The following is an 8,353-nucleotide window of genomic DNA, read 5'->3' as shown; positions in this document are numbered from 1 at the left end:
GTGGTGTTTTGGGTGATGTTTCAACAGAAGGCTGTCGCTTATTTTGAGTTATTTATTACTTCTAGTAGATTAGAGGGTAAACTTTCTGTGGCTATTTACCACAAGAGACCAGAATGATCAGTGTTAATATACTGTACATGTCATTAAGGACTGGGTCATTGAAGGTAACTGAAAAACTCTTTGAGGCCCACCAATTGCATTACTTCTGGGCCTTCCATATTGTTAATTTAAGCATTCTCCAGATTCTAGTGGATATACTCAAAATAGTTTATCTTTAAAGCAGACAGGAGAAATTTAATTTGGTGCATTGAAAGTGTTAATTTCTCCCTCCCTGAAGGAGTAGGTATGCTGGGCCCTTTTTTTGCTCATTTTTAAACGTTTTAAAGGTTTGGGCAAAGGAAATATTGTTCCAAGCTTCCTGTACAGACAGTGGGTTCACACTGCCCAGGGCCAGTTCCTTCCTGTGCTGGGTGGACCCCATTATTCTGGGGTTCAGGGGTTCACTATTTATCTTCAGTAGTTGCCTTGGGGTTCTCACAACTATTCTGTTGATCCACTGGCTTATGGATCCATAAGTATCCAACAGTATCCAACACTGCTGTATTTTTGCAAAGAGCCTCTCAGTAGATTTCCCTGGTGTGGATGTTAGACAGCCCTGCGTCACTGTGCTGTACCTGCACTCAAGGCCGCTTCCTCCATGCCCCATTGAAACAGACTTTTTCTGAAATTCTTCCAAAAAATCTTCTGCTGGAAATGTTACACTCCAAATATTTGTGGGTTCTGTCACTCCAAAACCAGGTCAGCTTGAAGAACTATCCACCATCTTGGCTCTGTCCTCTACTTGATTTGTTTTCTTTGCACCATGTTTCTATTGTAGTTTTATTCTTCCTTTTTTAAAGACAACTTTAAATTTAGAAGGCCAGGGTTGACCAGAAACATTCCTAAAGTGATTTAACAGGTTGAAGTTCCCTCAGAAGAACCTTACCACCAAGCATGGAATATGGTAGGAGAAATACCTTAATCCCTGACCCCATGCAATTTGGATTAAGGTATTGAGAACATTTTCCAAGATTTGGTTGACTTAAGAGTATTCAAGCTTTTAACATGAGTTTCTGATTTTCTGAATATAGAACAATCACAAAAACAATCATTTCTGATGCTTGGCTAGTAAATCACAATGGGCAAACTCAGATAAGGGAGCTTTGTTCAGGTGAATTTGAGATACTCTTGATGCCCATTTGAATAGTCTTTCTCTGCTATGATTAAGTAAATTTCCTTTTGTTAACTGCTGAATGATTTATAAATATTTCATTATCAATATCAAATCTAAACTGGCTGAGTCAGGGCCAGACCAGAATTCATTCCCTCCCTCCTTGCTTCTTTTTGTCCTTCCTTTTCTTGCTTTCCTCCCTCCTTCCCTTCCACCTTCCTTCCCTCCTGCCTGCCTTCCTTCTCTCCTATTTTCCTTTCTTCTTTCTTATTTTCCTTTCTTTTCCTTCCTTCCTTCTTCCCTTCCTTTGTTCCTTCCTTCCTTCCTTCCTTCCTCTCTCCCTTTCTTCTTTCTCTTCCTTCCTTCTTTTTCCTTTTTATGAGCTTGTGTTTATAAAACTGCTTTGTAAATGATGCTTATGTTTGTATGCAAGAATATGAGTGGAAGTGTGTCTTTGGAAGTCCATTAGGCAATGAGAATGGAGAAATAGGATGCACACTGGATATGCTTTTAAAAATTTAATTTTTTGTGTGTGTCTGTAACCCAGGGATCAACCTTGATTCTTTTATATGACTCTCCTTATTGGCAGAGAGAATGATTACTTGATACTACATAACTTGCATGAGGATAAGAGTTGGTGGGAGCACTGAAGATAAACCCTCTTCATGCTTCTGGCTTTAGGAGAGAACTGAAACAGTATCTTTTGGGGGAGGGAAGGATAGAGGAGTGAAAGAAGGGGAAAGGTAAAAAGAGAGGGAGGGAAATGGGGGGGGGGAGACAGAAGGAGAAAAAGAGAGACAGACAAACAGACAGAGAGACAGGGGAATAGAGAGACACAGAGAAACAAAGAGAAGAGAGAGAAAGAGAGAGAGAGAGAGAGAGAGAAAAGGGAGAGGCAGACAGACAGACAGACAGAGTCAGAGATGGAGAGACAGAGAGATAGAGACACAGAGAGAAGACTTTGGAAGAGCAGCAGACATACATTGACATGACCCTTATTTCTAGCTTACCTTTTTAGAGAATTTCCCCTTGGGTGAGATCAGGGATTCTGTTGGTTGATAAGAAATATCTCACTCTCTTAGCCAGTCAACAAGTATTTATTATGTCTACTTATTCTGTTGATCATGCTCCAGGCACTATGCTAAGTGCACCCGGTGAGAAAGTTTATCAACTCTTGAGTATTGTCTCAGTGATTTATGTAACTTTTCTGAGTTCTGTTTGCTATCCCCCTGGATGAATGGTTATTGTGTTCATTTGTTTTTCAGTTATGTCCAATTCTTCATGACCCCATTTGATGTTTTCTTGGCAAAGATACTAGACTGGTTTTCCATTTATTTTTCTAGCACTTTTTTACAAATGAGGAAATTAAGGCAAACAGTGACTTTCCTAGGGTCACATAGCAAATAGGACTTGTCTTGTCTGAGACAAGATTTGAACTCAAGGAACACGCCTCTTCCTGACTCCGGCCTTGGCATTCTATCCACTGTGTTACCTGGACAGGTAGACAGTAATTGTGATAATCTTTTGTGTAACAAGGATTTAGTAAGGAGGGAGTTAGGCCCCGTTCTTTCCTTTAAGGGATAATGATCAAGAAAATGGCTTATTTGGGGAAAAGAGGGACAGATAGAGGATATTTTAGTCCAATCCTTCTCTCAGAGGGAAGCAAAATGACCATTCTCATGGTCCCAGTCTTCTATTCCCATCCAGATAGAATCAGCATCTTCTTTGGACAGGGATGGTTAAAAAATCCAGAGATATCTATTCATGTGTTTCCATGAATTGCATTTATATACCTCAAGTGAAAATACATAAAACCTACATGGGCAACACATATATCCTACATGTCTCATGCTTAAAGTTATATTTCTAAAGAAAAGCATAACAGTTAATTTTTAAAAATTTGGTTCTTTTATTTTCATTGGTTTATCTGAATAAAATGAATAAAAATGGTGCCCTTTATTACCAAGTATACAAAAAGTATTTGCTTTTAAAAAAAATTCTCTGGCTATATACCCTAAGGAAACATCCTACATTTGCCTAAAGGAATAAGGATATCAGCTTTTTAATTTTTCTGTTTTTGGAGACTCAGTTTCATTCTTTGATGATTCCATTTGTTCTCTGTTCTCTATTGCCTTTCAGGGAGATTGCTGAAGCGGAGTGTCAGAACTCCAGGGCCAATCCCATCAACCTGGGAAGCAGACGGCATGAGAAAAATGTTGTTTAATTAGCATAAATGAGCTAAGCAGTTCTCAGAATGATTAGGATATATTTTTACATGTTGGTGTGTAGTCATGCCAGATGAATTTTCTGTCACTGCTATTTTTGGTGTCCAAACTGAGTAATCAGTATTCCACTCTGACTAATCTATCTACCCAATAGGAAGGATAAACTGGTTGTGCAGAGCCTGGGTTTTGACTGAGAAAGCTCCACCTAATACATTTCATGAAAGGCTGTGGGAAAGAGTTTATTGAAAAGATCTGGTTAATGTTAACTACAATAAAATGCCACTGGAGCTCTGTGTTGTATAATTTCCTGGTCAAGAAAGGGACTATATTTCTCTGTGAAGGTATAATATTAGCTTGACAATGCAGTGCTAAGAACTACTTTTGAATTCAAGTTATCCCTCTTCATCGAGGCCCTTCTTAGCTCTGGACCCATGAGCACAAACAGTATTTAAAACTGGAGAACTGGAGAATCCTGATCTCCAAAGAAAGGCTTCTACTGATTCTGGTTCCTTATGTCACACACCCTGGAACACCAGAAGAATAATTTATAGCTTGGGATTGGCTCATGTCTACAACTTCCTCAATATGAGAAAAAGAGAAAGATACTCAATGTTCAATGTAAGTCAGGTATAGAAAACTATTTTTCCCCTCGGAAGACAAAAGAAATGTTAAATAAATGCACATTGACATAAAAATTTAAATAAGCAGCAGTAATTTGTTATTGTTATGCTCTTCTAGGAAGTCAAGACTTAATTATCAGAACATGAAATGGCTTACAGTACTCCTGAATCATTATCTCACATTTTACCTGGGCTCTGCACTGTCTAAGCTATTCTTACAAGGTTTGTCTTCTGGAAAGGCAGATCAGGAATTGGATTCATCTTGCTGCTGGTGGTCATCCTCCTGGTGCAGAAACTACTTCTGCTGGCAATCTCAGACTAAAGGACCAGGAATTTCATCCTTTCCAATTTGTAAGAATGCATTCAGAGCTAGAAATATCTATATCAGAATCACTATTCAGTCCCGTCAAATGCTGTCTTTATTCTTCCTCTTTGAGAGACATTTGGGGCTAAGTGACTTGCTCAGAATCACACAGCTAGTAAGTGCTAAGTGTCTGAAGGCTGCATTTGAACCCAGGTCCTCCTGACTCCAGGACACGTGCTCTATCCACTGTGCCATCTAGCTGCCCTTCTGCTTTTACTCTTACTCTCTAGAGAAAATCACAAAAATACACTGCTTGACTCCACTACAAATTTATGTTATGTTACCTCATTGGGAAGGCAACCCCTTTTATATCTTTAATCAATACACTAACTTTCCCAAGTGGCTTTTCCAGAAAGTTTCATTCCTTACAAACCTTCCACAGTTCCTTCTCCCCCTACCCCTCTCAGCTGAGAACTTTACCTCATATTTCACTGAAAAAATTGAAACTATTCCCAAAGAATTCCTTCTTCCGTTTCTTACCTCACATACTCAGATACCTTCTGCCACTGCCTTTACCCCAGTTTCACATGAAAAGATAGCCTTTCTCCTTGACAAAACTAACCCTCTATAAGCACAAATGATCCCATTCCAACTCATTTCCTCCAGCAGATTGCTTTCTCGATCATCCCTACTCTCTCACTAATCTTCCATTGCTTCCTATCTGCTGGCTGCTTCCTTATTGCCTATAAACATGACTATGTTTCCTTGATCCTCAACTGTCACTGATTCATCTTTCCCTGCCAGCTATTGTTCTATATCTTACTTCCCTTTAAAGCCAAACTCCTTGAGAAGACTACTTCCTTTTCTCTCATTCTCTTCTTAACTTTCCACAGGCTGGCTTCCAGGCTTATCATTCAACCAAAACTGATTTCTCCAACATTACTAATGATCTCTTATTTGCCAAAATCACTTCCTGGACTTTTTTCAGCTCTTCTTATAACTTCCGAATTTCTCTGTAGCATTTGAGACTATTAGTCACTCTTACTCCCTTCCATGTTCTCTGCAGTTCAGTGATACCAGCTTCCTTGTTGCTCCTCACTTACAACACTCCATCTCCTGAGTTTCAGCATTTTCACTGGCTCAGAAAAGAACACAAAACAGAAAAGACAGCCAGGGTCTAAATCCCAGGCTAACTGACCTTCTGCTTTAGTATTCCTAAAACACTGTGCTTCCAGATTGGGAAGGACATTCTGCATTCCTTACCCAACCCTCGCAGCTAAGAATCTTACCTCATACTTGACTGATAAAATTGAGGTCATTTGTATAGAGTTCTCTTCCCCCCACCCCTTCTTATCTTCCATCATTCAGAAATCTTTCCCCATTGTCTCCTGATGCGTTGATAGTACTTGCTCTAGCATTATAAGACTACGGTCTCAGATAAATAGGTTGTTCTTGCCTTCTACCTACTCCAAACATCCTATCGCCTCCCGGCTTTTCCAGAAGATGGCCCCTAGTATCATCCTCATTCTTTCTCTAATCTTCAATATCTCTCAATCTCTAGTCCTTCCCAACTATCTGTAAATGTACTCACATCTCTACCAAGAAAGACAATCTCACTTGGTCCTATTAGTCTTGTTAGCTATTATCTGACTCCTTTCCTCCCCTTCAGGGCTAAATTTCTTTTTTGACCATATGACTTTTTAAAGATAGTATTTTATTTTTCCAAATACATGCAAAGATTGTTAGCAACATTCACCTTTGCAAAACCTTGCATTTCAATTTTTTTTCCTCTCTCTCTCCCCCTCTTCCCCGAAGACAGCAAGCAATGTAGGTTAAACATGTGCAATTCTAAATACTGAAATCTGAATGGTGATGTCTTCCAAAGACAATATCTTCATTGCCAAATCTAAGCATCTTTTCTCAAACTTAAATCTTCTCGAGCGCTCTGCATTACTTGACAAGGCTCACCTTTCTCCTATATCAGTGCTCACCTCTAGGCTTTCCTTTTCCTTTTATGGATTTCCTGCTTGTTGGACCATATCTTTTCCATCTCCTTTGCTGGAACTCCTTTCAACTCATACCCATTAACCCCGTGTAGGTATGACCCCAAAACTATGTGCTAGGATCTTTTTTCTCTATATACTCTCTTACTTGGTGATCCCATCAGGTCCCATTGTACAAACAGAACTAATGCAGACAAGATTAGAAGGGAAACAAGAAATTGGGAAATCATTTTTATATCCAAAGGATCTGATAAAGGCCTCATTTTTAAAATATATAGAGAATTGACTCAAATTTATAATAGTTCAAGCAATTCTCCAAGTGATAAATGGTCAAAGGATATGAACAGACAATTTTCAGATGAAGAAATTGAAACTATTTGTAGCCACATGAAAAGGTGCTCCAAATCACTATTAATTAGAGAAATACAAATTAAGACAACTTTGAGATACCATTACACACCTCTCAGGTTGGCTAAGATAACAGGAAAAGATAATGACGAATGTTGGAGGGGATGTGGGGAAACTGGGACACTGATACATTGTTGGTGGAATTGTGAATGGATCTAGCCATTCTGGAGAGTAATTTGAAACTATGCTCAAAAAGTTATCAAACTGTGCATACCCTTTTATCCAGCAGTTACTATTGGGCTTATATAGTGTTACTATTGGGCTTATATCTCAAAGAGAGATATTAAAGGAGGGAAAGGGACCCACATGTGCAAAAATGTTTGTGGCAGCTCTTTTTGTAGTGGCAAGGAACTAGATATAGAATGGATGCCCATCAGTTGAAGAATGGCTGAATCAACTACGGTATGTGAATGTTATGAAATATTATTCTATAAGAAATGACCAGCAGGATGATTTTAGGAAGACTTGGAGAGACCTACATGAACTGATGCTGAGTGAAATGAGCAGAACCAGGAGATCATTATACATGGCAATAACAAGACTATACGATGCTCAATTCTGATGGATGTAGCTCTTTTCAACATTGAGATGATTCAACCAGTTCCATTTGTGCAATGATGAAGAGAATCATCTACACCCAGAGAGAGGACCGTGGGAACAGAGTGTGGAACACAGCATAGCATTCTCACTCTCTCTGTTGTTATTTGCTTGTATTTTTTCCTCACTTTTTCTTTTTCTTCCTTCTTGATCTGATTTTTCTTGTGCAACAAAACTGTATAAATATGTATACACATATTGGATCTAACATGCATCTCAACATATTTAATATGTATTGGACTATCTGCTAGCTAGGGGAGGGGGAGGGAGGAAGAAGTGGAAAATTTGCAACAAAAGGTTATGCAAAGGTCAATGTTGGAAAAATTACTCATGCATATGCTTTGTAAATAAAAAGCTTTAATTTTTAAAAAAGTAAAGAATTTGGAAGAAAGTAAACAAAAGGAATAGTTTTGTGGAATTATATTAGAGAACATCTGAATAGGGGAAGGATATAGATGATAAATTCAGAAAGTAAATCACAAACATAATCCTGAGGTATTACACATTTGGAATATAAATAAATATAAATTTTCTAATGAAATAAAATCCCTAGCATTGTGAAAAATATGGGCCCTTCTCTTTGCCAAGGTCAACTCCTGTACATATATTCTTGACTCCATACCCACTCACCTTCTGCAGCAGATTGCAACTATAATCATCTTTTCTACCTTAAGCTTCAATCTCTAACCTCTCTAGCTTTGCTTCCTTCTTTGCTGTCTAAAACCATACCCAAGTATCTTCTATCTTTAGAATAAACCAAAAACTCTCATGTGGCACCACCATTTGGTCAAGCTCTTATTCTATAGCTCTCCTTTCTTTGTTAACTCCTAGAAAAATGTTTATATTCAGTGCTTCTACTATATTTCCTTGTACTCATTTCTCAACCCTCTCATTTATGAAAGAAGCTCTTAGGTCTTATATAGCCTGATTGTAGTTTCTATATGAACTGCTTTTGAGGGGTGTTTTTTGCATTTTTTCCTTTGATG

The sequence above is a fragment of the Sarcophilus harrisii genome, chromosome 5, assembly GCF_902635505.1.
Source record: "Sarcophilus harrisii chromosome 5, mSarHar1.11, whole genome shotgun sequence".
Taxonomy (NCBI): Eukaryota; Metazoa; Chordata; class Mammalia; order Dasyuromorphia; family Dasyuridae; genus Sarcophilus; species Sarcophilus harrisii.
Note: the sequence above shows the minus strand (reverse complement) of the source record.